The 18,583-nt window shown below is 43.0% G+C and overlaps 1 long non-coding RNA gene across 1 annotated transcript in view; it reads left to right on the plus strand.

The window, feature by feature from the left end:
• The window catches only part of LOC140463227 (uncharacterized), a 42,475-nt gene extending 25,463 nt beyond the window's left edge, over positions 1-17,012 (plus strand). Inside the window, exon 3 of the long non-coding RNA XR_011954639.1 lies at positions 16,886-17,012. This is a non-coding gene — a long non-coding RNA (uncharacterized lncRNA). The remainder of the gene's footprint in view (positions 1-16,885) is intronic.
• Positions 17,013-18,583: the final 1,571 nt, after the last annotated feature.

Consider the following 18,583-nt stretch of genomic DNA (forward strand, 5'->3'; position numbering starts at 1 on the left):
TGACCAGGGTCCCTCCTGAGATTCCTGAAACCTTGTCTGCAGGCGTCTGGCTCCAGCTCATATGCACTTAAAATGGCTTTCTTCACCTCCTCATATTCCCCAGGTACCTCCTCTGATAGTGAGGCAAATACTTCACTAGCTTTACATACCAGCTTTGTTTGGATCTACAAAACCCACATGGTCACTGGTCACTTCATTTCTTTAGCCACTTTCTCAAATGCGATGAAAACGTATTCTACATCCTTCTCCTCAAATTAAGGTAATGTTTGGATGTAATTGAACAGATCCCCACTAGCCCTTGGCTGTGATGGGTTTGCACATCCTCACTGTTCTCCTCATTAAGCCTACCTTCTACATTCACCTCCATCCTTTTTAACCAACTTTCCTGTTTAAGTGCCAATTTCTGAAGTTGAAATTCTCTCTTTATTTCTCTTTTTCCGCTCTCTGTTCTTTCTGTTCTGCTATAGTGATTCTGTCCTTTCCTTTTCGTTATGCTCAGCCCTTCCTTTCCTTTTGTTTTTTTCTCTGCTAAGGCCGTGTGCACTTTTTCATTTTTGTCTGCTTTTAATCGTAATTTAAACTGTTTCCATTCTTTTCCATGTTAAAGCTCTCTCATTTCCAATTGAATTCCAGCCATTTCCAGAGATTCTGATGACATTTCCAGCAAATGTAAATGCTGAGCTGTTGCTGGAATGATCTCTCCTTTTCTCACAGATGAAGGTGATCTCAACTCCAGCCTGTCTGCCAGTTCCAACAGCTTTGGCTTGCTCACCTTTTGTAAAACCCTCAAAGTCACTTTGTCCACCCCCAGAAAACCCTTAGTGACTGAAAGATCCATTACTACACCAAGCCCTGTTTAAACCAACCGAAGCCAGCACCCAGAACAAAAGACACGAACACCTAATACACGCTGTCTACAATCCCAAACCCACATTGGAATGATCCAATAAAGACTGGTTTGCAAGAAAGGGAATAGGGAAATCCCTGGGAATTACATAGTAAGCAAGGTACTGGAAAGGATTCTGAAAGATAAGGTTTATGACTATACAGAAAAACATAGTTTGATTAAAGATGTGAGGGGCAGATCATGCCTCACAAGCCTTATTGTGTTTTTTGAGGATGTGATGCGACAAGTTGACAAAGATTGATCAGTGGATGTGGTGTATATGGATTTTAGTAAGGCATTTGATAAGGTTCCTCACGGTAGGCTCATTCAAAAAGTTAGGAAGTATGGGATACTGGGGAATTTGGCTGTCTGGATACAGAATTGGCTGGCCATAAGAAGACAGCGAGTGATAGTGGATGGAAAGTATTCCACCTGGAGGTTGGTGACCAATGGTGTCCCGTAGGGATCTGTTCTTGGGCCTCTGCTCTTTGGAGTCTGAATAAATGACTTGAATGAAGAAGTGGAAGGGTTGGTAAGTTTGCCAATGACACAAAGGTCGGTGGTGTTGCAGGTAGTGTGGAGGGCTGTTGCAGACGACAGCAAGACATTGACAGGATGCAGAGCTGGGCTGAGAAGTGACAAATGGAGTTCAACCTGGATAAATGTGAAGTGATACATTTTGGAAGGTCAAATATGAATGCTGGATTAAAGACAGGATTCTTGGCAGTGTGGAGGAACAGCAGGATCTTGGGGTCCACATACATAGATCCCTCAAAGTTAAGGTACAAAATAGGAGCAGGGCTGGGCTATTCGGTCTTCAAGCTGCTGCTCTGCTGTTCAATATGATGATGTTTAATCATTCAACTCAATACCCATGTTTCCACTTTCTACTCCATACCCTTAGAATATATCTAATTCCTTCTTGAAAACATTCATTGTTTTGTTCCCAATTGCTTTCTTTGGCAGAGAATTCCACAGACTCACTATTCACTACATAAGATTTTATGATACCCAACCTCATTCTTCGAAACTCCAGTGAATATAGTCCTAACTGATCCAACCTCTCTTTATATGTCAATCATGCCATCCCTGCAATCAGTCTGGTAGATCTTTGTTGCACTTACTCCATTGCCAGACCATCTTTCCTCAGGCAAAGAGACCAAAATTGCACATAGTATTCCAGGTGTGGTCTCACCAAAGCCATATACAATTGCAGCAAGACATCTCTGCTCCTGTACTCAAATCCCCTCACTGTGAAGGCCGCCATACCATTTACAATCTTCACTGCCTGCTCCACCTCCATGTTTACTTTCAGCAACTGGTGTACAATCACAGCTCTGTCAGCCTTTCCCAATCTGTTGCTATTCAGAAAATAAACTGCCTTTCTGTTTTTGCTACCAAAGTGGATAACTCATATTTAGCTACATTATACTTCATCTGTCATACATTTGTCCATTCATTCAACTTGTCCAAATCATACTGAAGCATCTCTGCACCCTCCTCACAGCTCATCCTCCCAGCCAGCATTATGTGGTCTGCAAACTTAGAGATATTACATTTAGTTCTCTGATCGAAATCATTGATATAGATCGTGAATAATTTGGATCCAAGCTCTGATACCTGTGGTGCTCCATTTGTAACCCCTAGCACTTGGATAAAAAACCCATTTCCACTACTTTTTTCCTATCTGTCAACCAGTTCTCTGCACATGTCAGTAGACTTTCCCAATCCCACGTGCTTTAATTTTACATATGAATCTCTTATGTGGGACATATCAAATGCTTTTTGAAAATCAAGTCAACTGGCTCCCACATAATAACTCTACTGGTTATAACTTTGAAAATTTGCAGTAAATTTGTCAAACATGATTTCCCGTTCACAAATCGATTCTGTCACTCAACATATAATGGCTTAATGTAGGTTAACATTCTTCATCACTTCACAAGGGTTAATGAGAACCTTAACCTCTTGTCAGTCAAAGGGGGTCTTCAGAATACTAGCAAGACTTCCTGATCCATGGAAATCAAACAGCCAGAACTAAGTAATGAACTGAGAGGTGCCAATGTTTTCACTTGTTAGTTTAGGAATATGCCTCACAACTAATGTGATACTGTGATTATTCATCTCTTTTGAGGGCTTTCCATTAACCAGGAAAGCCCATAGTTACCTGTGCGGGAGGTGAAGCATTCCAAACACTGCTAATCCTTGCTGTTGGGTGTGCTTTGGTGGAATAATTGTTCTATTTCCTAAACAGGAAGCTAATCTGGATCTGGCATGTTCGCAAACAGATTAACTGAAGTAATGATTTCAGCGACTGAGGAAAGGGTGTGCCTGCACACGGCTGCTCTCAGGCTTGTTTCCACAGTGACTATCACATTCCATTCAGCCCAGAATCTGCCAACTCCTGGCCTCTGTCTGAAAAGCTGCTTCTGTTTGCCCTTTTGAAATTTAATACCCATTCCTCTTACCCACATGATTTCTTACAGCATATAACTTCTAAACTGAGGTGATCATGTTAAGGTTTTAACCAATCATGGGCGGCACAGTGGCACAGTGGTTAACACTGCTGCATCACAGCGCCAGAGACCTGGATTCAATTCCTGCCTCAGGCAATTTGTCTGTGTGGAGTTTGCACATTCTCCCCGTGTCTGTGTGGGTTTCCTCTGGGTGCTCTGATTTCCTCCCACAATCCAAAAATGCGCAGTTTAGGTGAATTGGCCATGCTAAATTACCCATAGTGTTAGGTAAAGAATGGGTCTGGGTGAGTTGCTGTTCGGAGGGTCAGTGTGGACTTGTTGGGACGAAGAGCCTGTTTCCACGCTGTAAGTAATCTAAGTCTAAGTCTACCATTAGACACAACCGCTGGCAATTTTGCACTTGAGTAAAACATTGCAAGAGGCTTTGCTACTGTGTGATTAAGCAAAATTTGACACTGAGCCACTTAAAGAGATATTAGTACAAAGCAATAGGTTTTAAGCAATGCTGTAATGAAGGAAAGTAAGGAGAGGCAGAGAGGGTTATTTAGGAAGGGAATTCTTGAGTTGCTGTGTTGGAAGACGTGGTCACCAATAGAAGAATGATTAAACCAGAAGGAAAAAACAAAGAACTGCAAATGCTGGAAATTCCAAACAAAAGCAGAATTTTTTGGAAAAACTCAGCCGTCCTGACAGTATCTATGGGCAGAAAGCAAAGATAATGTTTTGGATATTCTGGAAGTTTGAAGAAGAGTTACTGGATCCAAAATGATTTGGAGATGCCGGTGTTGGACTGGGGTGTACAAAGTTAAAAATCACACAACACCAGGTTTTGGTCCAACAGGTTTAATTGGAAGCACACTAGCTTTCGGATGAAGGAGCGTTCACTCCGAAAGCTAGTGTGCTTCAATTAAACCTGTTGGACTATAACCTGGTGTTGTGTGATTTTTAACTGGATCCAAAATGTTCACTCTGATTTCTCCTCACAGATGCTGTCAGACCTGTTGAGTTTCTCCAAAAATTTCTGCTTTTATGTGTAAAGTGATTAAAACTCTGATGCTCACGAATTAGAGAGTATAGGTATCTCAGAGAATTCCATTATTATTATTAACATGATACTGTACCCCTTTAGTTTTGGAAGTGTGATTTTAAAAACATTTAACCATTTGGACCTGTTGCAATTGGACTGAGACAAGACAAACAACTTAAAAATGCAAAGCTGTCTTTCAAGGTGGATGCAAGAAAGTAAATTAATCCCACCACAGCCACACAACACCTTCCTCTGCAACTGCAGAAGGTGTAATACTGTCTGTTTACTTCCTCCCTCCTCAGTATTCAAGGCCCCTCACGTACTTTCCAGGTGAAGCAGTGCTTTACTTATACTTTGCACAATCTCGTTCACTATATTCGCTGCTCACAATGTGGTCTCCTCAATATTAGGGAAACAAGACATAGACCAAGTGACTGCTTCACAGAACATCCATCTTCTGTCCACAAAAAAGACCCTGAGCATCATCAACATGCCACCCTCTTCCCTGGCCAACATCTCTGTCACAGGCTTGTTGCAGTGCTCCAGCAAAGCTCAGTGCAAGCTGGAAGAACAGCATCTCATTTTCCACGTGGGAATTCTACAGCCCGCTAGACTCAATACCGAGTTCAACAGTTTTAGGGCTTGAGACAGCTTCTCCCATGTCCTTACCCCAACCCCCACACACCAGGCCTTGTAATCACATGGTCTGCTATTAAACACAACCAATGTTTAGCCGCTAACAGTTCCCATTAGTAGCTATTCGTTCACCCAGGGTGATTGTTATCCATTCCTTTGCCTATCCAACTGTTCTTCTCTCTCTTCAGGCTGGAACTCCATCTATCATTTACGCTTTATCCCTTCCTTCTACCCTAACTTCTTCACAAAAACCAATGTTTTCTGAGCTATTGAATGGAATTGTATTTATTGTCACGTACTGAGGCACGTCTTGTGAGCAATACAGGCAGATCACAGAGTTAAGTGGCATAGATAAGTAAATAATAGATAAACAGTGGCAAAAATAAAGTGCAGGTACAGACGAATGTTAAGAGTTTTTGAGTCCATTTAGTATTCTAACGACAGTACGGCAGAAACTGTTTCAAAACCAGTTGGTGCGTGTGTTCTGGCTTCTGTACATTCTCCGGGTGCTCCGGTTTCCTCCCACAGTCCAACCATGGTAGAGGTTGTTGAAAAACATTGCCAGGGTAGGACGGATCTTTGAGGATGCTGGCGACCTTTCCTTGACAGCGGGCCTGGTAGACGGATTCTATAGATGGGAGTTTGGCCTTTGTGATTGTCCGGGCCGAGTTCACCACTCTCTGTAATCTTGAATGGTATAGTTACCATAGTGATACATCCAGACAGAATGCTCTCGATGGCTCACCTATAAAAGTTGGCAAGGGTATTCGTTGGCAGGCCAAACTCCCTCAGCTGCCTGAGGAAGAAGAGACATTGTTGGGCCTTTGTAACCAGTGCGTCCACATGAACGGTCCAAGAAAGTTTGTTGTGGATGACCACTCCCAGGAGCTTGACACTCTCCACTTGTTCCACCTCTGTGCTGTTAATGTGTAGGGGGGCATGAATAATATCATGCTGAAAGTTAATAGTGAGTCCCTTGGTTTTGCCAGCACTGAGAGCTAGGTTGTTCTCAGTGCACCAGTTTTCCAGTTCTTCCACCTCCCATCTGAAGTCTGTTTCTTCGCCATCTGAGATTTGACCGACAATGGTGGTGTCATCAGCAAACTTCTAAATGGCATTAGATTGGTATTTGGTGATGCAGTCATGGATATACAGTGAGTACAGTTAGGGGGCTGAGTATGCAGCCCTGGGGAGCTCCCAGTGTTCAGCCCCTCAATGTTGAGCCCCTCCATTGTTGCTCTCATCAATTCTGAGGAATGGTTACTGGATCCAAAACATTAACTCTGAATTTTTCCGTAGATGCTGCCAAACTTGCTGAGCTTTTCCAGTATTTTCTGTTTTTGATTCTGATTTCCACCATCCACAGTTCATTCAGTTTTGCAAATGGAAATAGCTGGAGAAACTCAACAGATCTGACAGCATCTGTGGAGAGAAAGTGAAATAACTCCACAGAAACCAGAATCACATCTTTATTTAGACATGAACAATCCTTGACTTTAGTACAGCCTCTTCAGAGTCAGCTCTCAGAGTGTCGCTATCTCTGGCAGAGATCTGCCAGAGTCGCTATCTCTGACCCTTTTTATCTGTCAGCCAAGGCTCCCTCATTAGAGCAGGCTAAAAGCCCCAGTGAGGGAACTCATATTCTGTGAAGTCCAGCTAGCTGACCTTGTTACAATCACTACAGAAAGCAGAGTTAATGTTTTGGGTCCAGGGACCCTTCTTCAGAACCTTTGTTGTGATTAACTGAGAACGTTGAACAGAAAGGAGATAACCAATTCTCGCCAGTTCATAACAGGCTGAAGGAGCTCATGGAGATATGGGGGATTGAGGTGAGGTGGAGGGGAATGTAGCATTTGAAAACAAAGGGAAGAACTTTAAAATCAAGGCACTGTCTGAGTATAAATCAGTGATAGCCAGCAAGTACAGGGCTGGAAGCTGAATAGTGCAAGTAATGATAAGGCTGCAGCATTATGGATGAAGTGAAGCTGCAGGAGGAGGGGGTCAGTAACAGACTGAAGGTAATAAAGGACATGTGAGGTTTTTGGTGGGCAGCTGTGCAGAAAACAGTGTTGGAATGGTCAGGTTTAGACGTGACAAAACTGAAGGTGCTGGAGCAAAGCATTGCTGGAAAAAGCAACAAGTAAAACATATAGACTCCTTGGCTTTATTAATAGGGGCAGAGAGTACAAGAGCAAGGCAATGATGTTGAACTTGTATAAGGGCACTTGTTAGACTTTGAATACAAGAAAATACTGCAGATGCTGGAAATCTGAAACAAACACACAGAAAACTGGAGAAAATTAGCAGGTCTGGCAGGTCTGTGAAGAGAGAAGCAGACTTTTTTCAATATTTAAAATCGAATATGATTTTTTTTCAAAACTTTTAGACCTCAGTTGGAGTATTGTGTACAGTTCTTTGTGCCACATTATAGGAAGGATGAAAATGCATTGGATAGAATGCAGAAATGATTGCCAAGAATGGCTCTAGGGATGGGGAACATCAGTTATAATGATAGATGAAAAATAGGATAAAGAGTAGAGTCATAGAGTCAACAGCACAGAGACAGGTTCTTTTGGCCCAAACTGGCTCATGCCGATCAAAATGACCATCCACATCAACCCCATTCCCCACATTTGGCCCGTATCCTTCTAATCCTTTCCTATCCATGTATTTGTCCAAATTCTTTTTAAGTGTCCTCGATTCCTCAACCCTGGGAAAAAGACTGAGTGCATTTACCCTATCCATGCCTCTCATGATCTTATACATCACTTTCAGGTCTCAGCCTCCTACCCACTAAAGAAAAAAGTCCTAGTTTGTCCAACCGCTCCCTATTACTCAGACCATTGAGTCGAGGCAGCATCTTTGTAAATTTCTTCTGCACTCTTTTCAGTTTAATAACATCCTTTCTATTGCAAGGTGACCAAAACTGAACACAATACTCCAAGTGCAGCCTCACCAATGTCCGGTATAGATTAGATTACTTACAGAGTGGGAACAGGCCCTTCGGCCCAACAAGTCCACACCGCCCCGCCGAAGCGCAAGCCACCCATACCCCTAACCTACACTACGGACAATTTAGCATAGCCAATCCACCTGACCAGCACATCTTTGGACTGTGGGAGGAAACCGGAGCACCCGGAGGAAACCCACGCAGACACGGGGAGAACGTGCAAACTCCACACAGTCAGTCGCCTGAGGCGGGAATTGAACCCGGGTCTCTGGCGCTGTGAGGCAGCAGTGCTAACCACTGTGCCACCGTGCCGCCCACATAGCTATAACATAACTTCCCAACTTCTATACTCAATGTCCTGACTGATGAAGGCCAGTGTGCCAAAAGCCTTCTTTACTACCCTGTCTACAGGTGACTCAACTTTCAGAGAATCGTGCACCTGAACTCCAAGATACCTCTGTTCCACTACAGTCCTTAAGGCCCTACCATTCACCATGAAACTCCTACCTTGATTTGACTTCCCAAAATGCAAGACATCAAACTTTATCTATGTTAAACTCCATTTGCTATTTCTCATCCCACACACCCAGCTGATCAAGGTCCTCCTGTAATTTCTGATAAACATAGAACATAGAACATAGAACAATACAGCACAGAACAGGCCCTTCGGCCTACGATGTTGTGCCGAACTTCTAACCTAGATTAAGCACCCATCCATGTACCTATCCAAATGCCGCTTAAAGGTCGCCAATGATTCTGACTCTACCACTCCCACGGGCAGCGCATTCCATGCCCCCACCACTCTCTGGGTAAAAAACCCACCCCTGACATCTCCCCTATACCTTCCACCCTTCACCTTAAATTTATGTCCCCTTGTAACACTCTGTTGTACCCGGGGAAAAAGTTTCTGACTGTCTACTCTATCTATTCCTCTGATCATCTTATAAAGTCACCCCTCATCCTTCGCCGTTCCAACGAGAAAAGGCCGAGAACTCTCAACCTATCCTCGTACGACCTACTCTCCATTCCAGGCAACATCCTGGTAAATCTTCTCTGCACCCTCTCCAAAGCTTCCACATCTTTCCTAAAGTGAGGCGACCAGAACTGCACACAGTACTCCAACTGTGGCCTAACCAAAGTCCTGTACAGCTGCAACATCACTTCATGACTCTTGAATTCAATCCCTCTGCTAATGAACGATAATACTCCATAGGCCTTCTTACAAACTCTATCCACCTGAGTGGCAACCTTCAAAGATCTATGTACATAGACCCCAAGATCCCTCTGTTCCTCCACCTGACTAAGAACCCTACCATTAACCCTGTATTCCGCATTCTTATTTGTTCTTCCAAAATGGACAACTTCACACTTGGCAGGGTTGAACTCCATCTGCCACTCCTCAGCCCAGCTCTGCATCATATCTAAGTCCCTCTGCAGCCGACAACAGCCCTCCTCACTGTCCACAACTCCACCTATCTTTGTATCATCTGCAAATTTACTGACCCACCCTTCGACTCCCTCATCTAAGTCATTAATAAAAATTACAAACAGCAGAGGACCCAGAACTGATCCCTGCGGAACTCCACTTGTAACTGGGCTCCAGGCTGAATATTTACCATCTACCACCACTCTCTTCCTAACTGTCCATGATACCACCTATTTTAGTGTCATCAGCAAACTTATTAATCATGACTTGACATTCTCTTCCAAATCATTGATACAGATAACAAACAGTAATAGGCCCAGCAGCTACCCCTGAGGCACTCCATTAGTCACAGGCCTCCAGCCCAACAAGCATCCTTCTAATATTACCCTCTGCTTCCTATCATCAAGCCAATTTTGTATCCAATTTGTCAGCTTGCCCTGGATTCAATCCAATCTAACCTTCCAGAGCAGCCTACCATTTGGAACCTTATTAAAGGCCTGACTGAAATCCACATAGACTGCATCTACTGCCTTGCCCTAATAGTACTTCTCAAGTAGATAGGAAGAAACTCTTTATACTAGTTAAAGGATCAAGATGAGAGGGTATAGTGTCCTTCGTGAACAGTAGATGTTGTGACTATCACATTGGATGGTGCTGGTCTGGTGGATGTTCATAATTGTGAAGTTGATGCCAGAATTCTTTGCTTTTCAAATCCATTAAAAGTCTGGTTTCTTTTAATGGTGGCTGGCAGCAGTCAGAGTGAAAGAATATATTTTCCATTTCATTATTTGCAGTGCAGGGGTGCTTCGTGCTCTTCTCAAACTGTAATCTCCACACCACACAAATCTACTCACGAGGATGTGAAGTCACTAACTTACTCAGTTTCTGTCAGTTTTGAAAATGTTTATTGGAAAGGTAATACACACACATGCCTGCAGAAGATGTCTTCCTTCTGCGAGGGGATGGTTAGTCAACCTCCCATTATCTCCTCTCAGTCTTTCTGTCTGAAGTTTCCCCAACTCTGTACTGGTACACGCAGCACTCTGCCAGACAGTCACTGAATTTATATCCACAGACATTTCTTAGCTATCCTCTTTGGAAAAAAAAAACACGTGTTGGCATTCGAAGTGTAAAATGTCTGTAATAAGTTCATATTTGTGGGCGGCACGGTGGCACAGTGGTTAGCACTGCTGTCTCACAGCGCCTGAGACCCGGGTTCAATTCCCGCCTCAGGCGACTGACTGTGTGGAGTTTGCACGTTCTCCCCGTGTCTGCGTGGGTTTCCTCCGGGTGCTCCGGTTTCCTCCCACAGTCCAAAGATGTGCAGGTCAGGTGAATTGGCCATGCTAAATTGCCCATAGTGTTAGGTAAGGGGTAGATGTAGAGGTAGAGGTAGAGGTAGAGGTAGAGGTAGGGGTAGAGGTAGAGGTTGAGGTAGGGGTAGAGGTAGAGGTTGAGGTAGGGGTAGAGGTAGAGGTAGAGGTAGAGGTTGAGGTAGGGGTAGAGGTAGAGGTTGAGGTAGGGGTAGGGGTAGAGGTTGGGGTAGGGGTAGGGGTAGGGGTAGGGGTAGGGGTAGGGGTAGGGGTGGGTTACGCTTCGGCGGGTCGGTGTGGACTTGTTGGGCCGAAGGGCCTGTTTCCACACTGTAAGTAATCTAATCTAATCTAATCTAATCTAATCTAATCTAATCTGTTGTCATGGCATTTAGAATGGAGAATGAGGAGAAGTTATTTAAGATTTGGATTATATAGGGGTGAGGGTCAGAAACATTTGGGAGATGTTTGTTCAAATCATTGAGGATGGATAGAAGATTGAGGAAAGGCACATATTACCCTGGGCTTTAGGAACAGGGACATACAGGACACAATCAAAGAAGTTGCAACGAACCTTATGAAAGCAATGGTTCTGTCTCAACTAGAGTATTGTACCCAATTCTGGGCACGACACTTTAGGAAGAATGTTGGGTGCATTGGAAAGTGCTACTCTGGATTGCACCAGTTAAACAAGAAGATTTTTTTTTGCGCTTGATGTAATCTGTTCAGGTTCCTTTGTAATGTCAAATTTACTTCTACATCTGTTGCTTGAATAAATTAGTTTTGTTGAGTGCTGACTCCAGTTTAAAAAGGTGTTGAAAAGATGCTCAAGAATAATTCCATAATTGAAAGACTTCAGGTATGTGGATAGGCTGAAGTAGCTGGGGCTTCGCCTTTGGAAGGGTTGATCTATTTGAGGTGTCCAGATTATGAAGTGTGTGGACGCAATAGAAAGGGAGATATTAGCAGAAGAATCAAAAGCCAGATGGCACTGGTTTAATGTGAAAGGCAAAAGAGTCAAAGAGAGATGAGGAAAAACTGTTTTTATTGTTAAGATTGAGGTTGCAGGTCTCATCAACTTCTTTATAGAACCTGTTCTCCACTGGGCATGGCAAGTTTTAAAATCTAACCAATTTGATGACATGGCCAATATTTAGATATCAGACTATATCTGGTTTAGTATCAGAAACAAGACAACATTTCCGTCACCTCCAAACGGACCCACCACCAGGGATATATTTCCCTCCCTACCCATTTCCGCTTCCTGCAAAGACTACTTGGTCAGGTCCACGCCCCCCAACAACCCACCCTCCCTTCCTGGCACCCTCCCCTGCCACCGCAGGAGTTGCAAACCCTGCACCCACACCTCCTCCCTCACCTCTGTCCAAGGCCACAAAAGAGCCTTCCACATCCATCAAAGTTTTACCTGCACATCCACCAATATCATTTATTGTATCCATTGCTCCCGATGCGGTATCGTCTACATTGGGGAGACTGGATGCCTCCTAGCAGAGCGCTTTAGGGAACATCTCTGGGACACCTGCACCAATCAACCTCACCGCCCTGTGGCCCAACATTTCAACTCCCCCTCCCACTCTGCTGAGGACATGCAGGTCCTGGTCCTCCTCCACCGTCGCTCCCTCACTACCAGACGCCTGGAGGAAGAACACCTCATCTTCCACCTCGGAACACTTCAACCCCAGGGCATCAATGGGGATTTCACCAGTTTCCTCATTTCCCTTTGCCCCAACTCACCTCAGCTCCAACCTTCCAGCTCACACCGCCCTCATGACCTGTCCTACCTGCCTATCTTCCTTTCCACCTATCCACTCCACCCTCCTCTCTGACCTATCATCTTCATCCCCATCCCCATCCCCATTCACCCATTGTAATCTATGCTACTTTCTCCCCACCCCCATCCCCCTCTCATTTATCTCTCCACTCTGCAGGCACCCTGTCTCTATTCCTGATGAAGGGCTTTTGTTCGAAACGTCAATTTTCCTGCTCCTCAGATGCTGCCTGAACTGCTGTGCTTTTTCAGCACCATTCAAATCGAGACTCTGGTTTCCAGCATCTGTAGTCCTTGTTTTTACCTAACATGGTTTATTAGGTCAATTAAGAAAAGCAAGTTTATTGCAAATAAAATTGCACAAAAAGAAATCACAACTCCTCAAGTACTAAAGCAATATATCCAGACTTGGGCTGACAAGTGGCAAATTAGAATTGCGCCACACAAATGCCAGGCAATGACCATCATCAACAAGAGACAACAACCATCACTCCTTGAAATTCAGTGGTGTTACCATCACTGAAGCCCCCACTATCATCGTTCTTGGGTTATCATTAACCAGAAACTCACCTGACTCTCCATATAAAACATTGTCTACAAGTGTAGGTCAGAGGCTAGGAATACTTCAGCAAGTAAATTATGTCCTGTCTCCCCAAAGCCTGTCCACCATCTGCAAAGCACAAGTCAGGAGTATGATGAAATACTCTGCACTTGCCTGGATGGGTACAGCTCCAACAACATTCAAATAGCTTGACACTATTCAGGACAAAGCAGCCCCCTTGATTGGCAGTGCATTCACAAGCATCCACTCCCTCCATGACTGATGCTATCTACATGATGCATTGAAAAAATTTATCAAAGATCCTCAGTCAGCACCTTGCAAACCCAGAACTACTTCCATCCAGGAGGGCAAGGGAGCAAATGCATGTGAATACTACCTCCTGTAAGTTTCCCCTCCAAGCCACTCACTATCTTTACTTGGAAATATATCACCATTCAACATCAGGACTGAAGAAGTGTTACACATGAAACGTTGACTTATCTACCTCCTGATGTTACCTGACTTGCTGTGTTCTTCAAGCCTCCTGCCTGTTGACAAAGTTTCATTTGCCTGCATTTTAGTCCATATCCTTCTAAACGTTTCCTATTCATTAACCTGTCCAAACATATTTTAAATGTTGTAAGTGTACCTGCATCCACCACTTCCTCTGCAGTTCATTCCACACACGAACCACTGTCTGTGTGAAAAAGTTTCTCCTCAGGTCCCTTTTAAATCTTTCCCCTTTCATCTTAAAAATATATTTTCTAGTTTTCCCTACTGTAGGGAAAAGATGTTTTCTATTTATCTTATCTATACCCCTCATGATTTTATGAACCTCTATAACCTCTTAAACTCCAGTGGTAAATATCCCAGCCTATCCAGCCTTGACTTTACAAACTCTTCAGTTCCAGCAACATCCTTGTAAATCCTTTCTGAACCCCATCCAATTTAATCATATCCTTCCTCTAGTAGGGTGACTAGAACGGCACACTGCACTCCAAAGATCACCAAGATCCTGTCTTACTCTTCTTTAACTATCTGTGACTCAGAATTATTCTTCAGTGATCCTTGAACTGTTTTAAGTCACCAGTTGAAGACTTTGTTTCAAAATCTGTGCTTGTTCCTTGGCAATGTTTAAATGAAAGTTATATATTAGAACAGTCAAATCTTGCTATCACCAATGGAACTCAAGTGTAATAACCTCCTTAAACTATCAAATCCTGAATCTTGCAATGTTCATCGAATGCTGGCTTTGCCATTCCAAAATGCACTTACAAGAAAAATTGTCAGATTACACAAGATTTAGATATGGAACACACTGTTTGAGAATGTGGTGGAGGCAAATTCAGTTGTGGATTTCAAAGGGGAATTGGTTTATTACCTGAAAAGAAATAAATTGCAGAGCCACTAGAAAAAGTAAGAGTATAGGATGACGGTGTTTCCCCTACTGAAGGCCACTGTAGATGTAGCAGGCTAAGTGGCCTACTTCTGTGTAATAACCAGTCAATATTTCTATGCTATCAATATTTAGTTGACTTTTCTACTGTAAATTTCCAACCAAAATAAATTGCAGAGTTTTAAATTCATGAAAACAACTCAGCCATGATGAAGGATCAAAATCCAGAAATTTTCTATCTAACAGCACAATGCTTTTAACACAGACTGCAGGAGTTCTGAGAAAAGTTACAATTGGTTCAAAATAACCCACCTGGCATGAGTTACCTCCGCATTCCTTACCATTCTTTGTTATAAGTCAAACTTGTTCATACCAGAGTTTCAAACCACAATAATTTAGGAATACTGAAATATCAAATACTCACCTGTCTGGGAAATACACAGCCCACTGGGAGTGTCCAGTTCATTTGTGCATTCAGAGTCAGTCTCAAACCTGGCCAGGACTTGTTCAGAAAGGAGGCTCTTCATTCAAGAATGAGGTTCAATACAATTTTCTCAAAGACAGACTGACTGGCAATGTTTTAATAGTACAGCAATAGACTGACTGAATAGCATTGGTAAATTTAGAGTCATTAATAAACGTTTGATTGGTTTACATTTTGCCATTAGAGTTTTTTGATGAAATATTGCATAGGTTGATGTATGTAATACAGTTAGTAAACTTTCAGAAGTTGTTTGGAAAATTGGCACTTTATGAAATTGTGGATAAAACTAAAGCCTGTGGAATGGAAAAGATGAGTGTTTGAAGTGACCCACTGAAATGAATTTGTTTTTAAAATAAAGACATAATTATTTATCTAAAAGATATGGGAAATGATCAGGCGAGACCCACTTTACTAGCATTTTAAAAGATTTAGATTAGATTCTCTACAGTGTGGAAACAGGCCCTTCGGCCCAAATCAACCCTCCGAACAGTAACCCACCCAAACCCCTTTTCCCTCTGACTAATGCACCTAATTGACAATTTAAGCATGGCCAATTCACCTAACCTTTGGACGGTGAGAGGAAACCAGAACATCCGGAGGAAACCCACGCAGACACGGGGAGAATGTGCAAACTCCACACAGACAGTCACCCGAGGTTGGAATCAAACCTGGGACCCTGGTGCTGTGAGGCAACAGTGTTAACCACTGAGCCACCGTGCTGCCCATATAGGGAATTAACAGGAGAGTGAGATTAGACCAGGTAAAATATTCTAGAAACATAGAATGCAGGAGCATGAGTAGATCCTTCCAATTTGCTGTACCATTCATCACAATCATAACTGATCAATGAACTCAATAGCCTGTACCTGCTTTTTCCCAAGATCCTTTGATTCCCTTAGTCCTGAGTACTCTATCTAAATTCTTCTTGAAATCATACCATGTTTTGTTCCCAACTGCTTTCTGAAATAGTGAATTCCATAGGCTCACCATTCCATGGGGGATGAAATTTCTTCTCATCTCAGTTTTAAATGGTGCCCTGTTTTTAAACACACCATCTTTGGGAACATCCTTTCAACATTTACCCTATCCAGGCAGGCAGTGAGGAAGAGAACTGAATTTAACTGGATGAGGTATGAAAGGGTGTGGGGAGTGAAGGAAAAGTGGGATAAGACTGGGCAGGATATTAAACACGGTGGGGAGTGAGGAGAAAGTGTGATTAGACTTGGTGGGATATTAAAGTATGTGATGAGTGAGGAGAGAGTGGGATTAGACTGGGTGGGATATTAAAAGCTGTGGGAAGTAAGGAGTAGAATGGGATTAGATTTAGAAGGATATTAAAGGGTGTGGTGAAGTCGGATTTGAATGAGTGAAATATTAAAGGGTGTGGGGGAAAAGGGCTAAGATTTTGTGGTATATTAAATGATGCAGTGAGTGAAGGAAGCATTGTAACAGACTGAAATTAGAATTCAAAAATAAGAAAGCCATTTTCTTTCCAAATCTGGAGTGGTTTCTGAATAAAATCCTCCAAATATTATCTCAGTTCCTTTGCTTTAATCTTTGTAATTTCCATGTGAAGTGAAGGCTCCTTAATTTGTCTGGTGGCCTGTTGCAAATTCATGGTTAATTCCCTGATTGTGATGTCCTGTCTGAGAAGGGCTGGAGACCTTTTGCATCCACCTGAGAGGGCAAGACTCAAAAGCAGCCCTTCTGGCAGTGCTGCATTTCGAATGGCAGCTAACATTTCCCTCTCAAGTCTCTGGAATAGAATTTAACACAATGATTTTCTGACTCAAGACAGGTACATCTGATGTAATGTGTACTGAGAGAGACCTCAGGATTGGATTGACTTCAAAATGCATTGTGTGAGTCAGCTGCTCATCTCCAGACTTTCTAACTGCCTATCGCCCTGATCTCCTCTCACAGCCTCTTACTAAATGACATTCCTTGCTTCATATTTCAGTGTCAGCTATAAAAGAGACACCAGAGGATACCTGATCTGGGTGGAAGAATGTTTGTGGGGCCAATTGTTGATGACTCACAAACTATTCTGGCTGTTTTCAAACCGCAGCAGTGTGGCTTTACAGTCTGCAAAGGTAAGATGAATGTCTTTGATCTCAGTCAATGGCTCAGTCAAGGTTAATGTGGGTGTCTATAGGCCACTGCATGATCACCATTAATGATTGTCCACTTCACAAGTTCCCCCATTGCAACAAAGCTCACAATGTTTAGTTTAGTGACCCCCACTACATTCTGTTGAAAGCAACCGAATATCAGCTTAAATGGTGATAATAGAAACTCTCATGAGATTTTTGAGGTTCTTTATTGTTGTTTGAGATAATGAAGTCTTTTGACGGTTGCACAGTAGAGGGCAGCACGGTGGCACAGTGGTTAGCACTGTTGCCTCACAGCGCCAGAGATCTGGGTTCAATTCCCGCCTCAGGCGACTAACTGTGTGGAGTTTGCACGTTCTCCTCGTGTCTGCGTGGGTTTCCTCCGGGTGCTCCGGTTTCCTCCCACAGTCCAAAGATGTGCAGGTCAGGTGAATTGGCCATGCTAAATTGCCCGTAGTGTTAGGTAAGGGGTAAATGTAGGGGTATGGTGGGTTGCGCTTCGGCGGGGCGGTGTGGACTTGTTGGGCCGAAGGGCCTGTTTCCACACTGTAAATAATCTAATCTAATCATTTTGATAATAGAGTCTGCTCCACTATTCAATAAGATCATGGCTGAACTGGTCATTCTCAACTCCCCTTTCTTGCTATATCCTTATAACTCTAATTCCCTTACTAATTAACATCTGCCTAGAATATATTTAATGTCACAATCATTCAGCTTACATAGCATTGCTGTATTAGACAGAATGTACCCTTACTGGAGGTAAAACTCACATCAGCCTACACATCATCTGTGTGGTGAAACCCCAACCGTGATTGTCTGCATTTAACAGTTGGCAGGAGGCTGTGAGCATTGTAGTACTGTGCCCACTGGGCGCTAGTTATTATTTCAAGAATGTATTTTATTTTATATTTGAAAACAAGGCCAGCAATAGGCCATATCTTCAATACAGTAACATGAGGTTTGTTAAAAAGTACAGATGAATATATTAAATTTTATATTATGCAATTTTCATTTCTTTTTAGATACTAAACAAATGAGAGTTTATAAAGGGAAACTGGGGCAGGAATTCAGGAATCATCTTTATGCAACTATGCTGGAAGCTGTATTCTGAAGGAAGGGTCAAACGTTATTCTAGTGGACTTAGTGAGAGTGGGATTCATGAATGGGTTTGAAAATATCTTTTTAAAACCAACTTGCTGGCTTTCTAAGTAGACCCCGGTGATCCCTTGAAGGGACGTTGGTTCAGCTGCTCAAATCTAGAGGTATCAGTGGGCAAATTGTGATTAGTGTCATTCTGCCTACCACTAACCAGAAACATGCTGTGCTCCTGTCTTTGTCAAACCCAGTTGGCATATTTAACCAGATGGGCATCTAAGCTCCCCATGCAAACATTGGCAAGAACTGAGATGAGGCGGTGAGTGGTTCTGAGCCATTTGCCCCATTTGTTCTGTGTTCCCATGTGGCACAAGTTAATAATTCCATGAGAGTTTGCGGTTGAATATGGATTGGAGATTTCAAACAGTTCATTACACAGGTAAGTTAAC

The sequence above is a fragment of the Chiloscyllium punctatum genome, chromosome 37 (genome assembly GCF_047496795.1).
Source record: "Chiloscyllium punctatum isolate Juve2018m chromosome 37, sChiPun1.3, whole genome shotgun sequence".
Lineage (NCBI taxonomy): Eukaryota > Metazoa > Chordata > Chondrichthyes > Orectolobiformes > Hemiscylliidae > Chiloscyllium > Chiloscyllium punctatum.